This window comes from Anas acuta, chromosome 2, assembly GCF_963932015.1.
Source record: "Anas acuta chromosome 2, bAnaAcu1.1, whole genome shotgun sequence".
NCBI classification, from domain to species: Eukaryota; Metazoa; Chordata; class Aves; order Anseriformes; family Anatidae; genus Anas; species Anas acuta.
Genome location: NC_088980.1, coordinates 50,081,236 through 50,095,749, shown reverse-complemented (window position 1 = coordinate 50,095,749; position 14,514 = coordinate 50,081,236).

The following is a 14,514-nucleotide window of genomic DNA, read 5'->3' as shown; positions in this document are numbered from 1 at the left end:
ATGGCAGAAGATGTGTTTCTACCAACCATTACAGCTGTGGGTGAGGACAGGGCAGGAAGAAGCACTTCTCTTCCCAACTCTGTGCGACCAGCTGACGATATAACGAACACAACACTTCTCCCAAGATTTTTCCCTGTAATCCCATTGTCTCTTTGGGGATAGGCAGAAGTATTTTATTCCCTAAAAGCTCTGCAAGGCTGGAGTATATATCTTGCAATCTTTGCTGATGAAAGGGTGAAGGAAGCCAGCTGGCTCTGGCAGCAGTGCAAGGAGGAGGCAGGCCCTGGCGGGGTCAGGGATGTGTGAAATGCAGGATGGGGCATATCCACTGACAAAAGTTCAGGAACTTTCCTAAAACCCACATTAGTTTTGTGTTCTGAGATTGGCTTTTCACTTCAGTTTTCTTGTGTTGATGAAGGCTAATGTAATTTCCTGTAACATGTACAGAGCCCCTTTCCTAGTCGTTTCACCCTCCTCCCTCCTACCCCCCTACTCACCAAGATTTTGATTTGGTTTTCTTAAAGTCTTTTGCGAAGGTTCAAAGTTCAGTGTTTTGATTAGTTCTTGGCTATGTATGCACATGTATTTACTATATTACAGTGCATTATGTTACATTAAATGTAGGGTAAGAAATCACACTTGGACAAATTCGGGAAAAGCGACTACAACATTGAAATTTTTACCTTGTTTACCACTTAATAACTCAGGGAACAGAAGAGATTAAAAATTTGCCTTTTTTCTCTCCCCATTTTCCTTTTTATGAAAATGAAAATTGCATCCAAGCCCATAAATTGTATGCCAAGTTTTAGCTGAACTCAATTAGAAACAGCTTAAATATTAAACTGAAAACTTAAGGGCCAGTGACATTAAAGGGACATTCTCTCAAAGGCCCTTAACCATAGCACTGCTAACAGGATGTTGAATTAGAGCTGGATTTTTAAGGCATCACCAATTATATTGCACGTATTATGTGAAATTATGAACTCAAAACATTTTACAAGTCCTTTGGATGTTGTCTTCTCCCTCCCTAAACACATGCATTGCCACATATTAGTAAGGCTGTTTTATGTTCTCTGCTTTTTCCCTGGTTGTTTTGTTTTGTTTTAATATATGTTAGTTATAGGTTTAGCCAATGTAGGTACTTAAGTGCAAATTTTTTAATCAGCTAATATTTATTTTTAATAGTCTTTCAATTTTACTGTTTACTTCTCAGATTTTAGTAAATATATTTTATTTTATTTTAACTATACTATTGTGTAACCAAGTAACAGGAAATGCACTAATCTAACATTTTTTTCTACCCTTTATTAGGTGACCTAATTTTTACTTCCTTCCCTTACAAACCTTGGACCTTCAGGTATTAAAAATAATATACACAAATTGCAGAATACCTTCCCAACAGCTGGTTTTCTTAAGATTCAGGTGAAGTAGCATATTCACTACCACCCCCTTCTCCCTGCATCTTCAGTAAGCTTCATATAAGTCAAATCTATTGGGAGGAAAAAACAAAAACAAAAACAAACAACAAAAAAACTAAAGATCTTACTTTATTTAACATAATTCATCAAGGAACTGACTTTTCTAAAAACCTGTAATGCTTTCAAAACTGGTTCCTAAATACACACACCAAAAAATGACCCTATCAAGTGGGACTCAGACTTGAGCTACAGAATTGAATTTTTACAGGATGCCCTTAGAAGACTAACAGGAGCTAATTAAAAATATAACTCTTGTCACAGAAGTGAAAGAGAATCCTGTGTATTTCCCAATCCTGCTTCTGCAAATCCTTCCTGCTGAAACAGCTGAATCAGAACAAATTGCTTGTGTGCAAGTTACTTCAACCATATGGTGGAAGAAAAAAGAGCCGTGTGCCTCCTCAGCGATGTAGTAAATAGGAACTACCTCCATGTGGTTTTACACATTTATAGCTAATGTGGAGACCTAAATGTGAAATCAGGGAAATGAAGTGAATTCGTGAGTCTCCCTCTGGGACTTGGGACTTATGACCTATTAAAAAGATGATACTCATTCAGTTAACAGCTAAATATTTTTTTCATTGGTGATTATTGTGCTATGAACAGTCTTTTTCATCCAAGTGAAAAGAAAGCTAACTGTGGAAAAAAAAAATGATATACATAAACTACTAACAATAACATGGATGTTTTTGATCCAATGCACAAGAGGATCAGTGTTCCAGGCTGGTGAATAGGATGCGACAGGAGTGTCAGTAAAGGACAAGCAGAAAAGAGACATCTTTTTGTCCATGGCACATCATTGGTGTCAGTCACTAATGATCTGCTTGACATGTTGAGTACATAGCTCAGAATCTATCAACATTACATCCTTTTTTTTTTTTATCTTTTTTTTTTTTTTATCATTAATGGAAGTCGGTTCAAGATTTCTGTGGCAGAAATTGAGGCTTGTGCAGACCAGTGTCTGTATGTCTTGTGGAAGATTAAAATTACATGTTTGACCTTATTTGGATATGGCATTTGATAAATCTAGGATAATTAATCATGGAATAATCTATGAGATTATCCATGTGGGGCCTCGGTTTCTTCAGCTTTTGTTTGTGCTCCAATTGGTATTTCTGTTAGCTAAGAAAGACTGCAGTGGTGCCAGGGATGAATGAGGAAACAATCCTGGAAAGAAATAAAAAGCAAAAAATATGGCATAAAGTAGGGGAACCTCTATAAAAGGACAAAACTGAGTAAGTACACAACACATATTGGCCAAATGCAGCAGGCTGCAGATAAAAAGCCATCAATCTGCTACAGCCCACCCAGAAACCTGAAATTCTCCCCAAACTTGCAGAACTCTAATCCTCTAATAAAAACAACTCACACCTATATCCAAAACCCTAAGACCTCATCAGTATTTACATATCTGTGTATTTTTTTGTGCTTGGTATGTCACATTAAAATTGTGTTTTTCTTACTAGACGCAGTTTTAACAATCAGTGTTGGTTACAGTTAGAAAACAAATCCAATTTGTTCATTTAAGCCATTAAAATACACCCAGCTAAAAATAAAAATTGGATTTAAAAATTGCAAGTAGAAATAAGCATGCAGGGAAGTGCTAAAGTGAATGCAATCAGTTCCAGATTTAAAACAGCCTCCCCCCACACACACACGTCCCTGTTTCCACTACTGGGTGGTCACGGACTCATGGCTCTTACCAGTGGTTTTCTTTACAGTCATTCCAGACTTGTGTTTTTCACTCACTCACTTTAAAATGGACAGAAACGGAGGTATTAACTTAATTTTCTACAAGCTTTCCATTAAATTTCAAAACACCCCCCTAAGGAAGCAGGATCCTGAAATGCTGGTGGAGCATTTTTGACCAGTGAGGCAGTGAGAGTCTGGAAGACTCTTGCAGGCCCACGAACTTGGGCTAGGGAAAAAAATAAATAAATAAATAAAAATAAAAAACTATTATCCTTCAAGATCTGATTTGCTAAGATTATAGAGGAGAGGATATAAAGTAAAAGGAGAGCACTGAGCTCTGAGGCAGTAGCAGTTGTGGGGCTTTCTGTTGTCCTAGCTGCAGTCTGGTTCCATGACGGTGGATGGGTGTTGAGTGCACTTCTGGGGCACATCTTCCACTTCTGTGCCATCCAAAAGGAATCCAGCCTGTGTGCTTCAAAGGAACTCTGCAATGTCAACATAAACAGTGTAAATGCAAACAATTGGAAGATTTGCTTCAAAAGGACCCTCTTGATCCAAGCTAAAGTGATAATGGATCAACAAAGACTCCCTTCCAGACTTACAGTCAGTAGTAAAACAGTGCCACTTCAATGAGTCACTGAGGATGGATCTGCCATCATACTCACAGAACAGTCCTCATCCATAGTATGTCCAGAATCAGGCCCTCTGTGACACAGAACTGCTTAATATTACATCCAATATCCTCAAAAATATCAGAACCTGGGGATTTTGTGTAAAATTCTGAATACAAATAATTTGATAATATTTCATGAACTGGTGTAATTAAATCCAATTAAATGATCCATTAGCACAGTTACTTCATGTTTTCCTGTTCCCATTAAGTTACTAAATAAACATTCGAAAATCTATTGTATTTCTTCTCATTTTAACTTACATGTTTTTCACCTTTCCCTTCTTCGCACCACAGCCCTGGCGGCCACATGGCCCCCCTTTTTTTTTTTCCTTCTCTCTCTCTCTTTTTTTTTTTTTTTTCCCTGTTCTCAGGCACAATTTCAACTTGGTCTCACCTTTCCTAGCTAGAGGGGCAAGAGCTCAGCTGTGTCCCACCCATCCAGGTGTGTTGATCTGGCAGGTCCCAGCTTGAAATTCTCCTACATATATGCAGTGCAAGGTTCAGGAGCTGAACACCTTGCCTTGCATAGGATCAAAAGAAGCATCTAGCTGTGAGGCAGCAAGGAGATAATCCTCATCTTCTCCAAGGAAAAGACCAATGGGGTTAGAGGGAAGCATCCTATGAGTTTGGCTTGACCACAGGCAAACCTGTTAGGTCCTCCTGTATCATCCTCCTCTCTGTACACAGGGCTCCCTGCACCCCAGATATCAACTTAGCTTTCCTAACACTAAATATCTATTTTTAATGAGATTTAGCAAGCTTTCTCTGCAAATGATCTTTCTGACATTCTAGAATAAGCAGAGCAATAAATCACCATGTAATGCAGGTTTCATGTTTAGTCTGCTGGGATCTATGAAGCTGTGGTAATGCAGTGACTTAGTTAGAATTAACCAAATCATCAGCTCATTCACTAGCTTAATGGAAAACATTTTACATGCAGATTTATAACTTGTTTTACTGTTGAACCATAAGAGTACTTGCACTTCCATATGACTTTTATACTGCACACAGCTTAGTTCACTGCTCTAAAGCAGTGAACTTCCTTGCAGAATAAAGTACTCAGAATAAACAAGATTGTTGAAACTGGTCCCAATATACTGCTGAAGGCCACCTCTTATCATTTAGTTTTTAAATTGCATATCCTTAAAAGTAAGAAACAAGCAAGTTGTGGCATATACTACTATATAAAGGAATAAACATTTTCACAACACTCAATCAAACCTGCATTAAACAGAGGTCAAACAGTTACCAGTATAAATGTTTACTGCCATGTAGCATCATGCAGAGCTGCAAGATAGCTTTAATGGTACCAAATACTGAAGGGAAGTCACAGAATCACAGAATTCTAGGGATTGGAAGAGACCTGGAAAGACCATCTAGTCCAATCCCCCTGCAGGAGCAGGAACACCTAAATCATGTCACACAGGAACGCATCCAGGCGGGTTTTGAATGTCTCCAGAAAAGAAGACTCCACAACCCCCCTGGGCAGCCTGTTCCAGTGCTCTGTCACCCTCACCATAAAAAGAAGTTTTGTCTCATGTCATGCAGATCTTGCACTCCTGTGAAGAGACAACATGCAAAAACTGAATGTTTTGCCAGCTCAGGGATGCATTTTGCTTTACAGATCTTGATTACTCCCTTAAAAAGTCCATGGTAATTACCCTCCATGCAGAACAAGTGCAAATTACATTCTAATTGCGCTTGAGGCAACCATGTAAATTCACATATAACTGTCAACTTTTGTGTCATGTTTATATGTATTGTTGCAGTAACTCAGAGAAAAAACACAACCAATTTGTTGAAATTCTCAGTGGCATATTTCTTTGGTGCATGTGCGCTGGAGGACCATGGCTAGAGGATCATACTCCGTACATGTACATGTTTTTTCAGCAGGCCCACCCCACACGCATTCAGCATGTAGCAGTGCACACAGTGCCTGGAGCACTGGCATCTGCCATGCAGATAAGGACCACACACCCAATGACCCTCACTCTCTATCTCATCCTTAACCTAGGAGCCTTCCATCTTTTTTTGGGGGGCGGGGGGGGGGGAAATTGGTGGAGGATAACCCACATGTATGTGTCATGCTAAGACACAAAGTCAAGCAGGCAAACAAAACATGCTCTGTTAGACAAAGCACCAATTGCTAAGACAAGGAGGATATCCCCGTGGAAATACCAGTCTGGGTTTACCCAGTCTCTTATGCTTTGTTTTTCATCAGCATCTGCTGTTGGGAAACAGGAAACTGTGCTTGATGGACTCTCAGCCATTCAGAGGAACTCCAGCACAATGAGACGTAGCACACAGCAAGCACACACCGATTAGCAGATGTGCCTTCAAATCCACAGCGCTTTCACGAGCCATGTGAAAGCACTTTGCAGTCACACAGCTTACAGATTGCTGTCCTTTAAACTTTAAATATCATTGCATTTATTGGTTTTTGTAGTTTTATATGCCCCTTGCAAAGTCCTTTTTTCTCCTTCTATCTGTAAATCAAATATAGCTCAATCACAACAAAACCAAACAAAACAAAAAATCTCTTTTTGTGGAAAATAAAAATATGACTTTCTTTTTTGAAACCTGAAATGAATGATAGTGATTATTCTTTCCCATTGGTCTAACCAAGCCAAGATTTTATGTACAGTATTGATTTTGGTCTACAGTCTGAGGATGGAAATCACATTTCTGTGTGTATTTGACACTACACAAAATGCAGTGTATCTCTGATCTTATCTGAATCTATAAAGTGCTGTTATGCTAAGCAACAATATAGCAAATGATTAAAAAAAATATAAAAAAAAAGTCAGCAAATGAAGCTGAACCAGTTCTTCTAGCTAAGCTGTTACATGCAATTAGCATTCATTTTGAATGGGTCCCCTTTTCCTTTCCAGAATAGTTTAAAAACTGAACTAGATGGCATCAAAGTAATACAAGCCTCAGTTAACAGATTTAAAAAAAAAAAAGTCGAGTGTGTTTCTTTGTGTTCGTATTTCATTTTTATCACGTTCAAACATATGCTTAAAATGTGTTAAAGCATTTATATTAAAAGAGATTTCTCTGATCTACGTTAACCATTTTCCTGAAGGTTCTTTCACAGTTCTCCATCTTAATGAATAATAATAAAACACGTGATCCTCTTTCTGATAGTAATAGATTAATTCCCTATTGGCTGAAATACAACAGAGTCTCCAGCCCTATGCAAGCCAGCACATGTCCATAGACCAGGCACCCCAAAACCAAGGGGTTGCTGTGTACAGAACTCTCATAAATGCAAATTTCTGACTTTTTCAGAATAGATTTCTTTTTTTTCCAATTGATCTTCCTTGATCAAGTTTTTGGTTAGTGAGATTGTTATATAATTATTATTTATTTGATAATAAGATTATTCAATTGATTGTGTCAAATTCAAGACCAAAATTCTAGGTCTGAAATAGCATGAAATACAACTCTAGGTTTGAAATGTAATGTTAATCAATGAAAATATATTTAAAAAAAAAAAAAAAAGTGTATATTTACTGTACTATGAAATGAATACCAGTTTATATAAAAATAAGATCTGTCCTTTGATCTTTTGGAAGGTTAGGATCTGCCCACCAGGCTTTGCTTGTTCCACCTCCAGAAAGACTGGCAGTGTTCATCCCTCTGCAGCTTTGGGTGTGCAGCTGGTCAATGCACAAAACATGCCAAGGAGACACACACCAGCCTAAGGCTACCATGCACTCTACTTGTGCTTCTGACTGTCAAAGCCTGCTGCAATACCAAGACCATTGCTACTCTGTCTGGCAAGAGAATGTCTTTTTTCTTATATGTTAAAAATGCATATTTTAAGTGAATATGTGCAAAAAGATTTAATCTTTTTTTTTTTTCTTTTAACAGAATGCCTAGATTAATGTTAAAATAAATGTTTTACTAATATAGTCTAAAGACTGATAGGCAGACATTTTAAATTACATTTTAAATATTCTTGCTCTCTCCACTTAATTTCACTGGATAGAAGTCTGGATTTAATAATTACTTCTCATTTTGCTCAGAGCTCTTTTATAGCCATTTAATCTTTTGACAACCCATCTTTAGCTTAAATCTTTAAGTTTTCCCTATTTGCTCTTTTTTTAATTAGGCAGGGGTCCAATCCCCTCTCCACCTTTACTCTGATAAAGCTTGTCTTTTTTATCCTCCCTACATATATAAGGTTTCTCCACTTTCTTGGAGTGTAATTCTTCTCTAAGCCTATAATTCATCTTTCCTGAAAACAAATGACTATTACCCAAGAATTTTCAGTAGTGTCTTACTAGAACCTTATATCAACGACACTAATGGTTTCCATAATCCCTGCTAATAAATAAATAAATAAATAAATAAAAAGCTAAATTGATCTTAGTAACAATATGATTTATGATTTATTAAATTATGAAATTTATAGCTTTCTATGGCTACAGCACCTTGATAACTGACATTCTTCCTGTGACAGATTTGTATACCCAGGCTGCTCTCTCTGCCTTTGTTGTTTATGACCACTGAACACTTACCCAATAGTAAAAACAATTGCTGGTAATCTGTAGCAGCCTGGTGTTGCACTTTGTACTTCCTTATCCTATCTCTCCTGCCCCATTCATACAGAAACACAGTTCATGTATGTTATCCAAATCATCCTCTGCATTAGCTATGCCTCTTTGTGTTATGAGTGGATTTCCTTAATGTGCTTCCAAAGCATTAATGAAAGTAATAAATAAAAACCAATGCCGAGACAAATCCTTTCACAGCTTCACTGCTAGCTTCCCTCCAGACCAAACCTACCCTTTTCAGCAGAGTCCAGAGCTGAGGCCCCTGACTCAGTTTCTCCCCAGCCTCAGAACACTATAAAGATCCCCATCTTCTCAAGTTTAATTAATAATTTTCTGGGCAGTACTATATGAAATACTTAACTGACCTCTGAGTGCTATTTTTTGTTGTTGTTTGTTTGTTTGTCTATGTTTGTTTTTTGTTGTTGTTTTTCCTTCTAGATAATCATTTATTCTATCTAATGGATCTTTTGAGTTACTCAGCCACAACACACCTTTTGTAAGGCCAAGAGTGTGCTTGCCCCATTTACCATTTAGTTCTATCTGTGTGTTACACTGTGTGAACTCATGAGGATCACAGAAATTTCTTTTTGTCATTCAGATATAATTTTGTTTGGAAAACCGTGTTGTTATTAATAATACCAAATCAGCACCAGTATTAAGAGTATGGTCCCTTCAGTTTGTCACAGTTTTATATCTGTAAGTGCCAAAACAGGAGGCCATTCCCCAGCTCCACTACCTTGTGTTGTCTTTCCCTGCCTGGGCCTATTGCCAGCAGGGGACTTCTGCTGTAAACACAAAGTCCAGGCCACAAGTAGAAGAGTTCTCATAGGGGATACCAGGGAGGTTTGTTTTATAGGTTGGTGAGAGCCATGATTTCTCTTACATGCTAATTTGAACAATAAATGGTGTTGCATCCAGGAGGAACAGTCTCTCTCAAATATTTTGCCCTGGATGGAAAATTAAGTTCCTGTATCCCTCAAATGATAGCACTCATTTCCCTTGGCTGATACTAATGCTTAATTTAATGCCCATTTCCTTCAGAGGCAGGAACCTGAATCTGGTAACATGCCTTTTAAGACTCAAAATCCAGGTGTCTCTTCACAGATTATGGAAGGAAGGATGTTTTCTTACCTCTCCCCATAAATGCCCCAAAACCAAAAGACCAAACAAAAGTCTCAGAAGATCATTTCTCAATTTTAAGTGCTGTACTTCAACAAAATGGCCCTTAATAGAAAATAGTATCCTGTGAAGGGAGGGGGGGGGGGAGGTTGGGGGGAAGTCAGTAGTGTTTGCTTGCTCTGAAGTCTGCCAGAAGACTGTATTTAGTAATGTATTCTGAGCTGAATATGCTCACCTGTAGACTGTCAGAAATAATTACTACTTGGGTGTCTGAACTGTCAGTATTAAAAAGATGGTGTGCTTAGTCATTGAAAGGCAAAATTAATACAATTCCATTTCAAGTTTTAAACTGGCAAATTTGCAGAAAGCCTGCAGATTGACTTGAGAAGATTACTGAATCAAATACTCATAAGTTCTGAACAGATGAAATCCCAGGATGAAAGCACCCCTGTGTATCTATGGTAAAAGGGCAAATCCCAGAAGTCTTAGGGCACAGAAGAGCCAGGTGAGTTCAAGGTCACTGCTATCAATGTAATGGATTATCTGTTTCAAAGACTGACTACATGATATTTGGATTTGGACCATGCACTACAAAAGACAACCAAACCGAAACACTCACTAGAAAATAGATTAGATAGCCTTAATAAACATTGCCTCACATAAGAAATTTGCCCACATTCACGTAGTAAAAGAGCAGCTAGACATGAGTGAGATGACAAGCACTTTAGTACCTGGTGATTTATATTGCACTGAACCCACATGGGGAGGGAGAGAGCAGCACTCATCTCCAAAGCTCTACTTATTTCAGCTCCGTGCTTAGCTATGTTTCTAAAAATTATATATATGAGCTCAGCTCCTCCTGACTAAATATTCCTTTGGAAGATTTCTTTTAGCTAAGTCTTTAGACCACTACAGTCAAAAGTAATAGTCAAAAAGGAGGTGTGTAGATCCTTATTCCCAGAGACCTGTGATGACTTCTGAAGCTCGGCATTTGTTTAGCAAACAACCAAAGCATTCCTGCTCTCCCTGCTCTGGGAGAAAAAAGAAAAATGTGGAAACATGAACTGACTGTAAAAGATGCTGAGATGTGTGCCTGAGTCAGCAAGCAGAAGTCACAAGACTCAGGAGTCTTTAACATCTCTCTCTGGCCCCCAGAGGAAAGGTGCCTCTCCCATGTGGAACAGCCTTGGCTGGAGTCCCAAGTGCTCCTTCATGCCTGAAGCTGGTTTCCCTTCGATGCACAGGTGATGAGACTCTTGTGACCTGCTTGTCTTCCTCAATGTACCACTTCACATGGGCAGAGAACAGCAGTGTTTGCCTAGATGCCCTCCTGCTGTGGCACCAAAATGGGCAACTGTTTGTACATTTTTCCCTTTCTTCCTTACTTTGATCAGTAGTGAAACCCTTATTAGTACCAATACTGAAATCACATCAAAGGGTGCTGAAAATGGAGCCAGAGATAAGGAAAGTCCTTTCTAGCCCTTGCTGCTGATAAGAGCAGGCTTCACTAAAGAGAAGTTTATGATTTTTTGTTCCTGCCTTTTAGAGTTTCAGAGCATCCTTTAAAACTATCAGTGCTACAGCTTGCTTTTATTTTTTTTACTAATAAAACACAGGATAAAAGCTGCAAAAGATGCTTCATTCAGAGCTCCAAGGGCAATCCAGAATGGTCAGGGGACCTCTCTGGGTTACTGTGGCCACATAACACACAGACCAGTAAAAAAAAAAAAAAAACAAAACTCTGAAAAGAGGTGCCACCAGCCACTTGTAATGCTTAATGCTTTCCTCCGTGGCCAGAAAGGCAGCTCACTGGGAGCAAGGTGCAGGCACCCCTCCAGCCCACCTGCCTGCCTCCTGACATCCTGGCCCTGCCAGCCAGCTCCTTTGGTGCTCACACCGCAGCTCTCTCCAGTTTGGGTGAGCCAGGGCAATGCACTTCTACTCCTTACTCTAGTACATCAGTAGTTGGGGGGGATATAAAGCTGGTGGCTCTCCACACTGAGTGCTCTGCTGCATCAACCCAGTGCAGCAAACCCTGGTGAGGTCAGTGACTGTGCTGGCTGCAGGGTTCTCAGGCTGAAGCAGAGGTAGGAGTGGGGGATATGAGACCAGCACACCTCCAGCCCCATGTTGCAGGGTAGACAGTGAGTGAACTCGCTGAGTATGAACTACAAAACACTGCACAGGTAAACAGGTATGTATGCATCAGTATCTTCTGCATTAGACTGGAATTAGCATGTCTAACCAAGCATGAGGAGTCAACTATTCAAATATTCAACCTCTGAAAGTAAAGTTCAGATTTCACAAGTAAATCATGTAAGGCAGCAGCTCCACCTCCCAACAACAAAAACTCCTTAAGGTGGAGGCTTAAAAATCACAATTATGGCCTTATTTGACTAACTGAAAATCCATACATTTTACAATGTATTAGTCAGGCTGGATAATCCTGTCTCCAGACCCAGTGACAGAATAACTGGTGTACATACAGCCTGGATGGAAAGATTTTAGCATTGCCTGGAGAAGAGTTGTCCCATCTAGAATAAGGTGATGTACAATATGAGGGAGCATGGCCACCAGAGATTTCAAAGCCAGGCCAGTTGAGAAAACAGGACTATATTTCTCTGCAAAATCTTGGCATGCATACAGTCATTATTTATATCAAATTACAAAATATTTTGAGGCCTTCAGCTTAGATTTTCAGTCTACGAACAACTACTACTTTTTAAACATTATTTTCAGTATTTTATACAGCAATGTGTATATCATGCTGTGATAAGTATCAGAGACAAACAAAAATGCATTGAAAAGTGAAAATATAATTCAGGGAAAAAAAAAAGTCAGAGGGAACTTAACCAACCTGAAAACAATATAAGCAGAGAAAGAGGCTAATCTAAATAGGCAAATTATTTCCCACAATTATTTGCTCAGCTTCATTAAATTCATAGGTGTAATGGTTGCCAATTACTATGCATATATTCTGCTTATTTCAGTGATAAAAACTGCTGTCCATACATTTTAAGACCATAATCAGGGTGAGAATCTGAGATTCTTTTCTCTTTATTTATCTTTTGTTGTTGCTGTTGTTGTTCAACTCATTTACATGTGCACCTTCTTTACTTTTGAGAATACCTAATTATTTATGAAGACATTGACCTGAATCAATATCTGTTCGCTTTATTATTGAAACTCCTTTTGTTGGGAAGCAGATTTGAAGATACAAATGTGTATGAGCATGTGAGTTATAGAGGAGCTATTACAGCATCATTCTTTAACTGACACAAAATTTTCTTGATGTAAGTGAAAGGAAAAAAATGACACCATCACTCTGTTACAAACAAACAAACATTGTTAGGGACTAAACATTAACTTTAGACAGGCTCTTTAATTTTATTTCAGCATACACAGACCTTTGAGTTTTTTTGATTATTAGTTTATTATTGTATATATCTATACATCCTGGTGGCCACAGTGTGAGCCATAAAGCTAAGAACAGAATACAATCCTTATTTTTATGACTACTATTAAAATTAGCTTATACTGATTATGATTCCACATACTGAATCCACCACATGACTTGATGGATACTAAACTAGTAAAAATGAGCCCTTTATTAATGATACATCATTCTTTAAAAACAAAGAATAACAACAAAATCTTTTAACCTCATCAGTATAATGGTCTAATTTAGATTAGAAACCAAGAGAGGAAACAGCTAATTTTGAAGTCTGTAAATTCATAGAAAAAGAAATAGAACAAATGGAAGAAAAAAAAAGTTTATTTGAACGTCTTGTTTCTTCCTAAATAGCATGAGCTAAATAACAAAAAAGCCACACACAAAAATTAAATATAAATTCAACAGCTAGAACAGTTTACAAATCACTTCTGTAGCCCCAAAGCAGGATGAAAGGAAATAAATATACTTCGTGTTTAGTAACCTATTAACTGACACCAACTGTTGCAGCTGCGAATAAAACAAATGCATGATAAGATTAGATATGTTGATTGCACCTGGCCATCTGTAAATTGCTACTTAACATAAGAATCGCATGCTTTATACGAGTCACTGTGATGAATGCAGAGTAACTGTTGTCTTTTTTTTTTCTTTTGGTAAATAATAGAGGAAATAATAAGGAAAAACTTTTGTGCAGCTGATTTGTTTTTCAAGTTAGTGCAAAATTTGACCTGGTATTTCCCTGCTTTCAAAGAAGGAAGGAGTGAGTTGAACAAACAAGGCTGTATCTCACCCACACGGACTGAACAACTCATCTGAATGTGTTTGTTTCAGACAAAGAAAGAGGAAAAAAAAAAAGCTGTTGAAAGTAGAAAAAGAGGGGACTCGTTGCATGCGTAGCATTGGATGCTGTTTGGTCTACTCACGAGTGGGAGGCAGAGAACAGCACAGTGCTGTCCTGTGGGCACGATCCTTGGCATCCCCCTGACAAAGCAGCCCTGTTCTGGACTGAGAGGGCAGTCGGGTGCCTGTGCCAGGGGATCACCCACCTGAAAAGTAAGGAATATGTCCTCTGGATATGAAGGGCTAGCTTTTTTTTTTTTTCTTTCTTTTTAATCCAGCCAGGTACTATGCTGTTCTGTATGAACTAAATCTGAAAAAGTGCTTCCTGAAAATGTACCTGTGCTGTAATTTGTCCTCTTTACACAATAACTGCAACAGTCAGTTATGCAAGTCTCACATTTAAGGAATGGCATATCACAGGCAGACACAGTTTAGGTTTGCATGCAATATTACAGTCCCCACAAAACAGCAAATTCCGCTACTCCTGTTAACGTATGGACAATATAGTGCTACTGCCCTGTATTCCAAAGGAAGAGCAATTGAAGGCAGAAAATTGCAAATGCAATCAAACGTCTGAGTTGAATGCCAGCTGTGTCTGTGAGATAGGTGTCAGATACCCTTTCATGGCTAGATTTGCTTAGGAATCTGTGAGTAGTCGAAAGAGCGGTCAGACATCAGTTCTGAGCCCCTATCTTGCAA